The sequence below is a fragment of the Lonchura striata genome, chromosome 4, assembly GCF_046129695.1.
Source record: "Lonchura striata isolate bLonStr1 chromosome 4, bLonStr1.mat, whole genome shotgun sequence".
NCBI classification, from domain to species: Eukaryota; Metazoa; Chordata; class Aves; order Passeriformes; family Estrildidae; genus Lonchura; species Lonchura striata.
In genome coordinates, this window is record NC_134606.1 from 33,881,608 (window position 1) to 33,898,144 (window position 16,537).

Here is a 16,537-nt window from a genome sequence, read left to right on the forward strand (position 1 = left end):
CATGAGAAATGTGAAGAATGAAGAGTTCTGAAAATACAGTTTAACTGCACTTACTTATCACTTTATTACTGAAGTAAAGTGTTTAACTTGGAATGTTATTATTATTTTAAAAAAAAACCTTAGCTGTTTAGTTATAAAAATATGAGAAAAGTGTTTTTATACCATCCCATATCCAGACACCACAATATTAAATAACCATTTTTTCTGATCAGTGTAAGTGCCACAAAGATATATAGAATTCAAGTATTAAGTGGTTAGCAGCATAAAATTCAAGTTCAATTATCAATTCAGTAAAATTCTATTAGTTGAAGATGGAAGAAGATTTCACTGGAAAATATGTAAAATATTGCCACCCCTTTGGTTTGTTTCACACACATTTCTACACCATTTAGCCATATTTACCTGTTAAAGGAAAAGTGATGAAAATCCAGCCTTCTCTTAACCAATGCTCTAAAATTGGGCAAAGGCTGTCCCAGTGTTGCTGGCCAATATAACACCTTAAGCTCTTGCAGAAGTGTTACCATCACTGTAATATAATTATTTAACATTCAAACACTCTATTCAGCTCCCTAGAAGAGTAAAGTTTCCTATTTTAAGAAAACCTTCCCATTTAATGTCATTAACTATCCAATTAGTATAGTCTGTTACTTGCTAGGTGCAGAGTACTGGGAGAATATTTTAATTGTTAATCACTATTGAATAATTTTAGCAATTATGCTTTTATACATTTTGTGATAATTAAGACAGAATACCCCTCGAATCTGATCATCTTCCAATACTCAGTGACAAGCAGAACGACCATCAATGGCAGAAAAAATACGCGTGTGACCAGGGGTAACGCTAACAGCGCAGGGCACCGTGTCCACCTGCAGTGCCCGCAGGAAGGCGCGCACCGCCCGGCGCACCCCGCGCACCGCATCCACCTGAAGGACCCATTCCGGCCACTGTGCAGCGGCTTCGGGGTACCGGGCCGCTTCGCACCGCGCCTACGGGCTCCGCTGGCCGCGCTGCCTAAGCCGAGCTAAGGCATCACCGCCGCCGCTCCCCACGGCTCCACCTGCCGGGCGCCCGCGCCCCGCAGCACCGCTCGCTCGCTCGCTCGCTCGCTGCCTTCCCCGCGGCGCCGCCACCGCGGGGCGGGCAAAGCCACCCGGTGCCCCGATGCGCATCTTCCGCGCGGCCGGGCGCAAGCATCGTATCCGTCCCTCCTGAGCATCGGCAACTTTCTCTCCTTCCAAAGAGGAGGCATGCCACCGGGGGCTGCTGCCAAGAGCTCACAAGCAGCCGCATGGCACAGGCTCCCCGCAAGGCAAACCCCTGGAGGTGCTGGAAACAAAGCGGAATTACCTAAAAGGGCACAGGTCTGCTCGCGGCCGCCTGGACCCCAGACGGCAGGAGAGACGCCCTCCTCCCTCCCTCCGCAGGACGCTGCCTGTTGCACGGGCCCCGCGGGTTCTCTGCAGGGCAAAAAACAACTTCGCTCCGCCGGGCTCCCGCGCCGCCTCCGCGCCGCGAACTCGCGTGGGGAGCGGGACCCCGGGCTGCGGCCCCGAGCGGCAGCAGAGGCGAGCGGCTCGGACAAACCCCTCTCCCGACAAGGCTGAGCCGTGCTTTGCAAGAGTGGGACCCCCACCTTTTCCGCCCCCCGCGGCTTCCCTCTGCGCAAAACCAATTAACCCCGAGCACTCGCCCTCCCGCAAAAGGCAAGAGAGGGGGTGCGGGAGCAGACAGGAGGCAAAGTTTGATAAATGAGCATCTCCTGCAGTGACAGGTGACTACGGAGCGGAGGCACCCTCCGCGCCGGGCTGGGCAGAAGTGCGGCAAGAAGCACTCACCTGTCCGTTGCCCTCCGGCAGGCGCGGAGGGGAAGGCGGGCAGGCGAGGGACACAGCCCCGCGCTCCTCTGCCGTCCGTCGGCCCCAGCGGCAGGCAGGATGCCGGGCAGAGGGCCCGCAGAGCAGCGGGGCCGCCCCGGGCAGGCACCCGTCAGCGGAGCAGGTGAAGCGGGGCGGTCGCCGCCGCCGGAAAGCAACACGTTTGGCTCTGAACTTTGCAGCTCCAGTCACAAACAAACAAATAGAGCCCAAGAAGGACCTCTCCCATCCGATCCCAGCCTTCTCGGCAGCCGCTGCCTCTCTTATTGGTGCGGAGGTTATTTATTTATTTGATTTCTGCCCCCTCCTTCCCCTCCTCCCCTTCCACACACACCCCCCCTTCCCTTTCACTTCCCCTATCCCTCCCCCCTCCCCGGCCTTCCCTCCCCTCCCTCACGCCGCGCAGACAGCCCCGGTCCCAGCGCGTCGCACGGCGCGGCCGGGCTGCTCTGCGGCCGGCGGCAGCGCCGGGTGCCGGGCGAGGGGCGGGCGCGCCGCGGGGAGGCGGGAGCGGAGGCGGGCGGGAGCGGGGCAGCCGCCGCTCCGCTGCCGGGCGAGAGCCGAGAGCGGGCGGGAGCTGCTCCCGGATGCCCCGTCCTCCGCACCGGGCAGCGGGGGCAGGAGGGCGATCCTGCTGCTCACCGCAGGGATAGGGCAGCGGGTGATCCTGCTGGTCGCCGTAGGGATGGGGCAGCCTGGCAGGGGATGACGGGTGACAGGGGCAGGGGAAGAGGGTAGCCGGCACGTACCGGGCTGCTGCCGCGAGGAGCCGGGGGCCCTACGGCGCTGTTTTGCAGCTCCCGCCCGTGGGGAGCTCCGGCGGCCGCGGTGCAACGGGGGCGGCTCGGCCGCGGTGCGGCAGCGGCGGCGCCGGGAACGTGCGCCCGGGCGGGAGCTGGGGCGCAGCAGAGGATGCCGCGCTCGCGGTGTGCGCATACGGGCAGAGCCGGGGTTGTAAGTGCCTCTGTATGTGTGTTTACATACGTGCGTCTCTGGTAGCGTTGCACGCAGCTTGCTTTCAAGGAGACCCTTGCCAGCCGCAGTGTACTTTGTGTGCAGCGCTTTTTCGTTTTCCTCAAGCTTACGCGTGATCAGTGCAGCGGAAGCTTTATTTTGCCTCTGTCTTACCAGATGCTGAACCTTTGTTTGCTGGTTTGTTGTCCTTTTTCTCCCCCAAAATCCGCGTGCAACTCGAGCAACACTGTAGGTCTGACCTGCCCATCCCTTAAGGCCAAGTACACCGCTCTGGTTATTGTAAGGAAAGGGAACATAAGTTAAAAGCTGGGAAGGTAAGACTCCATGAAGGATTCATTTCACTGCTCCTGCAGTATCTGTCCTAGCTCAATTTCTTGTTGCAGCTGACAGTGGGAAAAAATATTACTGTCCCACAGTGGCTGTTTTTATACTGCTATACACACACGTGACAGACAGAATATTGACATTCTTGTCTTCTCTTCCACCTCTCTCCTTTTAGAAAGTAGGGTTCAAATTAGATATCCCAGTGGAAAATGACAGAAGTATAAAATCTGTGAAGTTGGTACAAACTCTTCAAAATATTTGGGAAGGGTATGTGTGCGTGTGTGTGTGTGTGTTACCTGGTTGGTTGTTTTTTTCTGGCTAAAACTGCCACCCTGCTCTCCTGGCAGTAAGTAGGCATTCTGGATGTTCTTTTTCACTTCCAGGGGAAAACAAAAACAAAAATAAAAACAGAAAACAAAGCCTCACTACAATAAACAAACAAGGAAATAAAAAATGTGCTTAGAAAATAAACAGTTATTCAATAATATTACTCGGAAAGAAATCATAAATTATACTCCTATTTCTGTTCAGGTGCCAAGATATAGAGATGTAAAGATTGCTTTTAAGTCAGTCAATGGGTTTGTGTAGATTTGTCATTTCAAACAGACGGTACAAATCTTTGTGCTGCAACTCTGTAATTCTACCTTTGTCAACTGAAGACAATAAACTAGAAAGATTAATGTACATTTTATCTTCAGTAGTAAATGCTATGGTCAAATGGGGAGAACTTCTTATTCAAAGAATTGGATCAATAGTTGACTTTGTTTTGAAGCATTTATTTAAGAAGCTACTTAAAAAGAGTGAAGTTCATGCTCTTAACATCCTTAAAGAACTCTCTCAAAGGCAATTATTCTATTTGCCAATCTAGCAGTCACTGCCATGTAGCAACAAAAAGCATGAAAGCTAGATGTGGAAATCCCTTTGGGTTCAGACCATGCTTTCTCAATGGAAGAAGAACAGTAGGAAATTAAAAAGTGAAATGCACTTTTAAAAAATCTATTTGAATATTTTTCGCAGGTTGCTTTGAATAGATGAAGTTTCATCTGTAACCAGTAAGCTTCAAGGTCAATGATATGCAAATGACAAATGTGCTCCATGCCCAAAAGAATGCCACCCACTTGAGGCAACCTTTAGTGAGCAGTATTTAAAAAGTTGACCACCTGTTATTTTAATTTTTAAAATCCGTGTTCCACAAGTATTTGTTCAGAAGAGTGCAGAGTGTCTTTGACTGGAATTAATGTCTACATTTTCAAAATATGGGAGGTTAATGAAGATACTATTTTATTAATGAAGGACCTGTAACGACAGTTGTGCACATCAGTGAGAAGACACTGAGAGATGTCAGGTAAATTTAGTCTGACACACTGTAATACACGATGAAATTTCAACTGTTAAAAAAACTGTTTAAAAAACAATTTCATTATATGTAAAATAAGACTCTTTATTTTTATGGAGATTCTAAGTAAAGGAGCCGTTATGTAAAGCCCATAACAAAACTGATCCTATACTAGCATATTATATCTGCGTCCAAGGAATTTAATTCATTAGGCTCCTGGATATACTTTAAAAGAACTTTGATTTGACTAAGTCAAACTAATAACCAATTTTGATGGCTACTTAATATATTGAATATTCACTGGAATTTTGCAAGCAGAATATTATTCTGTGTTTTGGAAACTGAAAAATATGTAAGATGGATAGGAATGAACAATTAAAGTTAAGAAAAGCAGGCATAAAAAAAGTAATAAAAACAGAAAGGAAAAAGGAAGACAAAGCTATAAAATTTTTGTTTCCTAAAATTTCATCTTGTGTTGTTTACTTGCCTTCATTGACTTCTTTCATCACTTAAATCCCTGTGATCTCACACTTGGCATTTTGGAGTTTTAAAGGGCTTAGAATTGAGACTGCTAAAAAAAATAAATAAAAACACCCCCCACTGCCACCCACACACACACTGATAAAACCTTAAAAATAGCTTTCTTTATTTTCTCTTATAATGGCCTGGGTTTTGTTTGGACTATTTAAATTGCACTTTTAAGGGTTTAAAGAGCTGCTAACATTGCATGTGGCTACTGTTACACATCCCAGGAAGTATATTGTTTTTCAGAAATCCATCTGATGATCTCAGCAGAAAATTAAATGTATGTGTTAATATTTTCAAATTGGTTAAATCTGAGCAAGTTCTGGTCGAATATCAAGAGAGACAGCTAGTCAGTAAGAAGTTCCTGCAAAACAAGTATTTTTTTGCCCTTGGCCATGTTGTCTGTGTAGGAGGCTTTTTACAAAAAAAGATGGATTTTTCCTCCACATCTGAACAAGCAAGTTTCCACTCCTTTTTCAATTTCTTTTCAGGTAGCTGAAATGCTTTTGATCACAATTTATAAATATGTCAGGAAAAACTCTGAGTAAACTACCAAGAATATATTGGGCAGTTTGAGCTTTAAAATTGTGTCAAAAGTCACATGTTGTCATGGTACAAAGACTCAAGAATTCTACAGGATTGTATGTTAAATTTATGGATTGATACCATTTAATATGTTACTAAATATTACTTAATTATTACAGGCTTATAAAGATTTAATGAATAGGTTTTTCAGCTATCTAAAATTTGAAATATTTTACTACTGTGAGCATTTCAAACTCATGAAAAAGTATGAATTCTCTGTTTTTTAGACCCAATAATCAGTGCATGGTATTTACCTTACCCTGTACAAGGGTTACTAGAGAATTCAGTCTTTGGACTGTTCTCCAGTTTATAAAAACAAAAAAAAAGTGATCAGTGGTGTGCTAATGTTTTATATTTTAAAGAAAATGGATGCAAATAAACAGGCATGTAATAGGGAAAAAAACACCATATGATGGGATAAAAGAAAATCTGTAGCCTTTTAAGAAAAGGCTGCTTTGTTGGAAGATCATTATTTGTTTCCTTGTGATCTAAACCTTTAAGTTGAGATTATATTAATATATTTGTATAATGAGTTCAGGGTCTGACAACTTCTTGCTTTCCCTGATTGGTTAGGGGAAAATTATTTCTTCTAAGGAAAAATGTAGGCACAGGGTCAATGGCTTCTAGTTAAAAATGAGCAGCTGCCTTTGCAAGGGGAAACTGTTTCTGTTCTGGTGACTATGAAAATCTTCAACTTGTGACCTCATCGCAGTCTATGACTTCCTAAAGGGGCACAGTGGAGAGGCAGGTGCTGATCTCTCTCTGTTGGACAAGCAATGGGGCACAAGCAAATGGAATGAAGCTGTGTCCATGGGAAGTTAAGCTTGGACATTAGGAAAAGGATTTTTGCTGAGACCATGGTCATCACTGGAACAAGCTTCCCCAGGAAGTAGTCCCAGCACCATGTCAGAGTTCAAGGAGAGTCTTGATGATGCTCCTAAGTTGTATGGTTTCAATTTTCATTTTTGTTTAGGAGCAGGGAGTTGGACTTGATGATCCTGATGGGTCCCTTCTAACTTGATATATTCTATGATTCTATTCTATCACATGGACCATTATTATTGTAATTATAAAACACTTGTGTGTGGCCCCAGGTGTCCGTCACCAGTGTCCATCAGCAGCCAGGAGGAGCTTCTTATCTGTGTCAGATGCACTGGTAAATTTTTGTGTACATCAGAAAGGAAGCTGAAAGCGTACTTTTTTTTGCATATTTTGAGGATGCTTGAATACTATTCACTGTAATATATTGTAATTGTCATAATCCTCTGGCATTTATCCACAGCATAGTGCTGCCCAGGTCAGAGCTGGGTTTTTCGAATCAAAAAAGCTTCCAAACTGGTGAATTTATGAGCATATTGATGGATGGCCTACTGCAAAACATGTCTGAAGTTGAAACTTATGTGCATTGCATTATAAATGTTCTGCTGATCCTGTTTGAGGTATCATATAATCATGGATTGGCTTGAATTGAGTTGGAATTTAGTTCCATCTCCACCCCTGCCACAGGCAGGGACACCTTCCATTAGACCAGGTTACTCAAAGCCCCATTCAGTCTGGACTTGAGCACTTTCAGGAATGAGACAGCTACAACTTGTATGGGCAACCTGTTCCAGTGCCTCATCATCCTCACAGTAAAGAATTTCTTCCTAATGTTTAATCTAATGACTTCTTTCTGTTTAAAGCCATTCTCTCTTGCCCTAAGTCTATATACCCTTGTAAAAAGTCCCTATCCTTTTCCCTTGCAAGTCATCTTTAGGTACTGGAAGGCCTCCCTGGAACCTTCTCTTCTCCAGACTGAACACCCCCAGCTATCTCAAGCTGTCCTCATAGGAGAGGTGCTCTGTTCCTTTAATCATCTTGGTGGTCTCCTCTGGACTCACTTTAACAGGTCCACGTCTTTCTTATGTGGGATCCCAGACAGCTGGATGGATTCCAAGTGGTGTAGAGAGCAGAGTAGAGGCACAGAATCCCCTTCTTGCTCTGCCAGCCATGCTGCTTTTGATGTTTGATGCAGCCCAGGACACGTTTGGCTTTCTGGGCTGCAAGCACACATTTTTCAGCTCATGTAATCTTCTCATCCACCCATACCCCTAAGTCCTTCTCCTCAGGACTGCTCCCAATCCATTCCCTGCCCAGCCTGTATTTGTGCCTGGGATTGTCCCCCCCCAATCCCCACACACACAGTCTTGCACTTGGCTTTATTGAACTTCATGAGGTTTGCACAGTCCCACGTCTTGAGCCTGTCCAGGTCCCCCTAGTGCATCCCTTCCCTGCAGTGTGTCAGCTGCACCAGAGTTTGGTGTTGTCAGCTAACTTGCCAAGGGTGCCCTCAATCCTACTGTCCTACGTGTCATTGACAAAGGCATATAAGGAGTATATAGACACTGTTAAACGGGGAACCTCAGAAGATTAATTGATGTAAACATCTAGGAAAAGATGATTACAACCTTTCTAATTCTCTGGAATAGGGAGATAACTGAAAGTGATAGACATATGTTACAATTTGAGTATATATTTTGACAGTTAAATACAGTTTTAACTGTACTTAAATTTTCTTAGGAAGGAATACAGTGAAGGATATGAAAACATAGACAAAACTTTTGACCCAAACTCTGTTTTTATGTTTGTTGTGCCAGATGTTGAATTTCAAGCAAATACTCATTATATGCTTTTCTACCTTAGACTTCACCTTACATGGACAACAGCTTTTTGACAGGGAGGGGTGTTGAGTGAGAGATGTCTTAGATTTGGTCCAGTCTATCTGCTGTTACATGGTTTTGGAACGTCTTCTACAACTCATACTGGAATTGCAATGTCCCTACTGAGTGACTTACAAAACTATCCCCACTTCAGGGAAAAAAAAAATGCTCTTAGAAAAAATCATCAGCAAGACTTCAAAGGATTATGAATGTATGAAATCCAGAAGTTGCAATGGAAACTATCTGTCACTGTAATAGTGAGGGCTTATGTTAACAAGCAAAATTTAAAGAAAGCTCATCTATAACAGACATATGTAGCTAATCTATAACAGAGGTGTCTAAAAGAGGACTTAAATATTAAAATTACTTGTCTGAAGTAATACATTTAACAACTGGAATTTTGATACAATTATAAATATTAGACATTTATAAATAGAAAAGAAAATGTTTGGATTTCTACCACATTTCAAATAGATGTTATAATTTTCATTTTCCTTTATTTTGGTTATTTTTCTGAAATTAGTGTACCTGTTGGCTTCATATAAAGGGTTGAAATCACACTTTTGTTACATTCAGCACTGTTGGATCTGAAACTAATATGTTTTTCAGACATATGGTCTGTATTTCTCCAGTGTGTGCAGACAAATAACTGCTAAAATTAACTAAAATGAACTGTTTGCAGAATTATTTATATACACATGACCCATATATATATATATAGTGAAGTTGCTAGGTTGCCACATGGAAGAACTAAATTCTATAATGTTTTAATAGGGATATTCAAAACAACTTTCTTTTTGAAATCCTAGTAGTCCCTTCCTTGGTCATGGACTGCCTCATCTTCAAATATTTCTGCATGTGCTCATTTTTGTTAACTGAAATTTGGTATCTAGACAATTTGTTTATAGGTATGGGGAAAAAAAAAAAGCTGGTTAGACTATTTTTCTTCTAAATCTAAAATATATGATTCTTTCTTTTTTTTTAATTCTCTTCTTTCATTCCGAAGAAAAAATGAATTACTCTTTGGGAATTAAATTTAGTAGATGTATAACTAGATACTCTATATGCACTCATTTCCCTTTGTACTTTATTGGGCCAGATAAATTAATCATTATAATGAAAGTTTACAGTTACTATTGGACCACTGTTTCTGAGTTGCTCATACTTACTGTTGGTAAAGAGTGGAAGGAAGGTCCTTGACGTTAATGTGGAGAGTTGATTCTTGACAGAGGTTAATTTATCAAAGTTAAACATGTTCTGAGCTAGGTTTGTTGGAAATTAAGTGTAAATAGATATGAGATTGTGACTGAAAGGGAAATTAAAGAAGAGGAAGCTTAGTAGCCAGCCAAATAGCCAGTGTACCCTGATAGAGGAAAACAGCTTCTGAAACCTAACTTTATTGAGCAACAGTACAAGGACATCAGTTGGAAAAAACACATATATAATATCACAGTGTAAAATGTAGGCAGGAAAATATATTTGATTCAAACGTGAAGATATGAAGTATAGTGGAAGTCAGACCAAGTAACAATCTCTGGCTTTGCTAAGGACATAACATATATTTTGCATTATATTAGGCAGGATGAAAAAAGGTATCTCCTTATATATATATAAATGGTACTATTAAAATTTTAAGAAAACTAAATTTCTAGTAGTGACAGAAAAAAAGAAAGTGTTCAATATCTATTTCATTTCTGTTTCTAGAAAGAAGTAAGAGAGTGCATTGTACTTCATAATGATGGTGAAGTATTTTCTAAGCAATTAGTTTCTAAGGAAAGAATCAAGTGGTATTTTTATGATGAATTCTGAAAGCAGCTGATTCAGATGAACTAAATTCAGAAGCAGACATATACTGCATTCATTTTAGAGGAATCTTGGAATACTCTAGAAACTCCTAGAAGCAAATGTAATATTAAAGCTTAAAAAAAAAACAAAAACAAAAAAGAAAGAAACCTAAGCAACGTGACCTGTGTTGTAAAAGAGAAGTTAATAGAATGGTGAGGTGGGTTTCTATACATAACGGTTCAAAAGCTTTGAGTGCAAAGCATTGCTGCTAGAATTCAAAGCAGAAGGTTTTTGGAAGATAAAGTCTTGTCAAACAAATATGAATTCTTTGGTAATGTTAAAGTTTGTCTGATAAAAGTAAGTGCTTTTGTACATCTGCCTCAGTAGTTGTATGCTTAGAAATTAGATACATAAGTGACACTTTGAAAACTGGAACTGTACCCTTGAAAATATTTATTTTCAAAATAATTAAAAGGTCATAAAATAGATAAGTCACTATCACACATACACAAAGCACCACATTGCATTTAAAAGGATTTTTCTCTGTTATATGTAGAAATAAGTTGTGGTTAGAAGAACAGAGATTAAATTGTTCACATGTATAGTATAGATAAAAATGATAAAAGAATATTGTATCACCTCTTTATGCCCAGAGACTAAAATTAAGCCAAAAAGTATAAAACTTATAGAAAAGAGCCCTAAGTGCTTGGAAACTAGAGAAAATGTCTAATTTTCATTCTAGTGGAGAAACACTTCATAGCCTTTCTGAAGACTGCCACTAAAACTCCTTACAATGTAAATACAGTTTAGTATTTAGTAATACAGTTATTAGTTTTCATTATGAGAGCAACTCTAGAACGAGCTGAGAGAAACAATGATAAATTCTGCACCTCTTCAGGTTCTTAAAGAAACTCTGCATCTGTCTTTTAATAGGTGCAGACTACATTTTAGCCAAATAAAGCATTTTGATTTAAGTCTGAGGCAAATACAAGGGCCTATGATACATCTGATTCCTTCTGTCCTTGAATCTCTGTTCCATGTGATCCATGTGATTTTTAAATAAACAATTTTAATTTCTTTAAAATAAGTCTGTATGAGTCAGGTTTATGGAACAACATGCTAACTCACATACTTAGCACCAAATTTGCATGTAACACACTTTTCTTATACTGATATGTCTAAAACTTGTGTTTTTCCATGCTTCCCTTTCACCGTCTAATATTTTCTTAACTATTTTTGAAAGATTTTAGAATATTCTAAAGCTGGCACATGTATAAAACTGGTCACAGTTATGTCCATATATTCTAATATTAAATTAAAATAGGTACTAAATATTCTAAAATTGCATTAGAATGGATACTCAATTATTTTATAGATATGTTAAAGTTTTAAATTGAGAGGTAGTTATTGCATTTTTAAATTTTTCAGCAAGGCTTGTATTAGATGATTGTATTTCCCTTGGAATAACATGAAAGTAAAATGTACAGTATCAGATCATCCTCATAAGATTTTTTTTTTTTCACTCTCACTTTCCATCAGCAAGAAATATTGGGTAGTTGCAAAGTAAGTTCCCCATAAAGGATGTTTTTTTTTGATGCTGATACCTCACCATCACTAATGAACAGTCAAGCATGCCCAACAGCTACACGTAAAATCATGGTTTGCTTTGCCTTATATTTATTTCTTTCTTACTCCCATCAAGGTATCTTTGTCCTGCATTTTCTAAATTTCTCTGCTTTCTCTCCAATCAACCATGGCTTAATTAATGACAAAACTCTTCCTCTTCTCTCATGAGCAGTCCCAGGTTCTGCTGTCAAAAACATTTGGAAAAAAATTATTATAATATTATTATGTAATTTGTATGTAATGTCAAAATATATATTTTAGCCCTCCTTAGTAGAAGATATTCCAACTGTGCTTTCAGTGTATAAATTAGGCAGAAATTACTAATTGGTTTTTAATGTTTTCCTATATCATAGCCTTTTAAAAAAGCAATAATTTTTGACTGCTGTTATTCATGATTTTGGGGTCATAGCTATCCTAGGATAAGTAGATTTGCTACCCTGCAGCCTTTTTCATTTTCTCTTAACTACTGCATTAGAACTCACAGTTCAGCCAGATAACTCCAAGGCTCCTGCAGAATTTGTGAATAACTAGACCTAGACCTAATGAAGTACAGCTCTCAATTTATCTGTTTGTTCCAGTATTTTCTTCTTGTTAATGTTCAGAATATTTGGGCATGATTTATTCCATCCTCTGGAGAAAAGTGAAAAAATAAAGTCTTTACTTGTTTTTTTCCATATTGTATTTTAAAATCCAGCCATTCCACCAGTCCTTTCTTAACTTTCCTTTGTCTTTTACTTACACTTTCAAGAATTGTTTATGTCTTTAGTTATATGTTTTTTCATGGTCTGCTGTGGAGTCCTCCTAATTTACATGTTACATTTTAACCTGCCAGAAATTATGCTCCTTTCTACGGAAGAAGGATTGAATTATACAAAAGAAAGATTGTATCTGTCAATGACAGAGGAAAATAGTATATTTATGGCTTATAACATATGGATCAGTATATTTATTCATTGATTTATAGTACTTAAGTATTCTTAACGAAAATTCAGTAACTTTCTAAATTTCCCTTAACTGAGGGAAGGAGGGGTATCTGGCTGGGGAACATCCTTTGTAATATGACTTTTCCAGGAGACATCAGATGAACTTTTATTTTAAATTCCACTCACTTCATTAATTCAGCTCAGCTTTGGGATTTTCTATAGAATGAAAAGTAAAATTGTAGTAAATTCATCTCTAGTTGCATTCAGAAAGTAATGTTTTCTATATAGAATCATTCTATGAAAATTTGTGTGGTACCTTGACAGATTGTGTACAAATCTAATCCTTCCATATTTGTCCATAGATCATATGGACTGACATTTGAAAGCTTTTTTGGAAGACTTTAAAAGAACAAAAAGGGAAAATATCTGATTGTCGCGTAAAAGCCTTGTGTAATATTTGCTATTTCAATGGCAAATGGAATTCAAGGGAAGTCTTTGTGGAAGTTTGTGGGGAATGGCACCTGTAAGTCAGTAATATTATGTCTTTTTCTTATCTGTGGGATAGACATAATTTCTATTTCATCTCCTCTTCATCATTCTCTTTATAGTCCTGTGCACAGATTTTTTTCATCGAGCTGTTCTCCATCTGTAGGACAGTGCTTGATATACAGAAATATATGGACTAAAGAACATTTTAGTATAGTTTAGAGGAAAGCAGAGATTCTGCTAGTAATTATGTTAGTTTTAGAAAATATCAATATAATATTGTCCATACTTAATGATTATGCCTTGTAAACCTCAAAAAACTGGTATGAACTGATATATTCTTTAGAATCAATGAACATAAATATAAAATGAAATATATTAAACTGAATTAGTAAAATTCTTCAAATATAAAATTTTAGACACTCTGTATTTACAGAAAAGTGCAAGAAAATGACAGTATTTATGCATATTATTTATGCATAATTACTTGTACTGTGTTTTGTAGTTCAAAAGTTATTTATACAAATTACATGTTCTAGCTACATAATAGCATTTTCCTGCTAGAATGATTGTACTCATAGAGACATGAGTGTGAGGCATATTTAAGGTCTTCTCAAATGTATGCTTATATTTTTATATCTGTAGAGATGCTTATGTATATGTATATTTATAGTTCTTAAAATTTTTAGACTATTTTTTCTTGCAAAGAACTTCAAAGGAAAACAGAACATTAATTAAGACATACCTAAGCTTTTGTCTGGGTCCAATGCCATTGTATTGCTACTGAAAACAGTCATATCAGATAAAAGTGTGTTAACATGGAAATAAATACTTCAGGTCTCTAAATCCAAATTACGTTTTACAATGTTACTGCCACCAGACAAACATATAATATTTAAATTGTGGAAGTGTCATGTGCATGGCATCCACAATGTTGTTAGACTGTTCCCCTATAAATGTTCATACCAGTTGTCAAGATCAATCTAGTCAAAGGTTTTGATCCTGGTACTTCTGTTGATTTGCATTGTTCTACAGATTTGTGGTAATTCCTATATATATATAGTGCAATGAGAAATAAAGAAATCATGGTAGTAATGGAAATAAAAGCTGGTTCAGAATTAGGGCTAATTACAATGGCTGTAGTTGTTCTACACCTATACTACTATCAGATCAAGAGTTAATATATAAATTCTAAAAGATCTTTTTTCATGTGTCCGTCCTGGTTGCTCTACACTGATCCATATGACTGCTTTGCATCCATGGAGCGTGAAGCATCTGGGACACATCTTTAATACAATCTCTGTTTTGGCAGAGTGGCAACAGATAGCTTAGAAGTTCCTCACTCGGGTACTGGTAATGCCATAGCTGTGTAAGAAGTCCCTTAGTGCTTGGTATGAAGTTGATTATTTTATTTCAGTAAGTTAATTGCTTTTATCCCCTTCTGTCCTTTCCACCTTTCCACTGTGTCGAAGTCTGACAAAATCTGTCATGAACAAGAGAAGCAAAAAATTAAATTTGAAAAGCTTAGATGTGCTCTGAGACAATGGGAGAATTGGAGTGCCGAGTTCTGTATTGCTTATTGTTCAGCTAATTCTTAAATGTATTAAAAAACAAACACTGAAAAAAATCTACTACAGCCAATGATTATGCAGAGTATAAGGAAACAATCCCACTTAGCAATTATTTTTTTTAGATTGTGATCTGATCTAAATTAGATAGTCATTTTCAAGCTACTACATTCAGTAGTAGTTGGTCATTGACCTCCTACACACTGGTCCTTCAATTAACTGCTTTTCCTCATATTTCTTATGCTCTTTCTTTACTCTTCCTTTTGTTTTTTTTCAAGGTAATAAAGTAGTGTGAATCCTTTCAAAACCTGTCACATGTTGATTGATCCTGTCTATTTACCAATTCAAAATACATTTTTAACATCTCCAAGATACTGAAAAAAAGAAGTTCATATTAAATCCATATATTGATACCCAGCTCTGTTTTTTTTTTTTTTTTGTAAAGAGACACAGCTGTCACTGCCTGAGTGTGCTAAAGAAATGAGAATTTGAGGGAAGAGCTACTTCAAGCTTAACCCAGGCCAATGAAGTTATGTGAGTTGAAAAGAGATGCAATTCAACAAATTGGCAGAGACCATTACTGTTCCTCATATCAAGGTTATTTGTGTTCTGACTTTCAGAGCACTGCATGTTGCCTCAAAGACCCACTGTCTGCCTCCCAGGAATTTTCCTGTGTCTGTCCAAAGCTGAGATAGATTACAGAAATAAGATAATTTATCTTTATGTCAAAACAAGTGTATATATTTAACATATTGCATTTTCCATTTTAAAAGTGGCTAAAGGGCAAAGTCATGTAAAAATCAAAATCAATAGATAAAGTGGTATTGACTAAAACCCTTTTAATTTACTTTTAAATAAAATTGTAGATTCTACTTTGTAGCACTTACAAAAATATCAACGAATCACTAATTAAGAACATTTAGAACCTTAAGAACATTTAAGAATTTAGAAATCATCTTAGGATTTCTGGGAAAGATATGTTTATCTTCTCACTGGAATTTATGTTTTTCAGAGTATTTCTTTCTTCTTTCACAGAACAGGAAATATTACACAATCTATCACATATTGAGGAGGAAAAAAAAGTTGATTTAAAACCAGTAGCTACAGCTGTTAAGACACTTTAATCTCCCTTCTCTTCTCTTTGCTCCTCCTGTAGGTGAAGCTACAGATCTGCATGTGAAATCACTAGGAAAACAGTTTTTATTAACATTTCATTATTACATTATTTTTTCAATTCTGTTTTTTGGCGCTCCATTTTTTTTTTTTTTTGTTAATGACTGAAAGAAAAAAATTATTTTAACTATTTGATTAAAACAGGAAAAAATGGAAAAAGACATTTTTATGGTTTAAATTTTGGAGCACATGCAGAATATTGAAGAGTTTATACAGTAACTTTTGAAGAAACAAATATAGAAAAATGTACCAACATATTTAGATTCAAAAGGTTAGCAAGAAGCAGCACTTACTATATTTGTTTGTATTTTAGAAGCAAATAACTTTTGGATCAAATATTTGTGGATTGACTTCCTGTTCAGTTTACATGTTTGCAACACAGTGTGAAGGAGCATGTTTCTTTCACTATTTGCTTTCTGACGTTATCACTCCATGGATTGTTAAGAAAGACTTTACTAGATTCCAGTTTTCTGTTTTAATAGGATTTTTAAAATGTTTTTTTAATGTGGTGGGATTGGTTTTCTGGTTTGTTTGTTTGTTTTTCCCCTAAGTGTCAAATCTCTGCTTGAAAACTCCTTGCAGTGACAGTTTCATTTCCATCCCTCCTTACTGGAAAGCATCAAAGACTCAAAAAGACATTTTTCTCTGAATGTCTATA

At 38.5% G+C, this 16,537-nt stretch overlaps 1 protein-coding gene across 5 annotated transcripts in view; it reads right to left on the bottom strand.

Moving 5' to 3' along the window:
- The window catches only part of TENM3 (teneurin transmembrane protein 3), a 1,282,397-nt gene extending 1,280,192 nt beyond the window's left edge, over positions 1–2,205 (bottom strand). For all 5 annotated transcript variants that reach the window (XM_021548380.2, XM_021549050.2, XM_021548299.2 and 2 more), the window contains exon 1: positions 1,836–2,205. The gene's annotated coding sequence lies outside the window, so the exon portion shown is untranslated. The remainder of the gene's footprint in view (positions 1–1,835) is intronic.
- Positions 2,206–16,537: the final 14,332 nt, after the last annotated feature.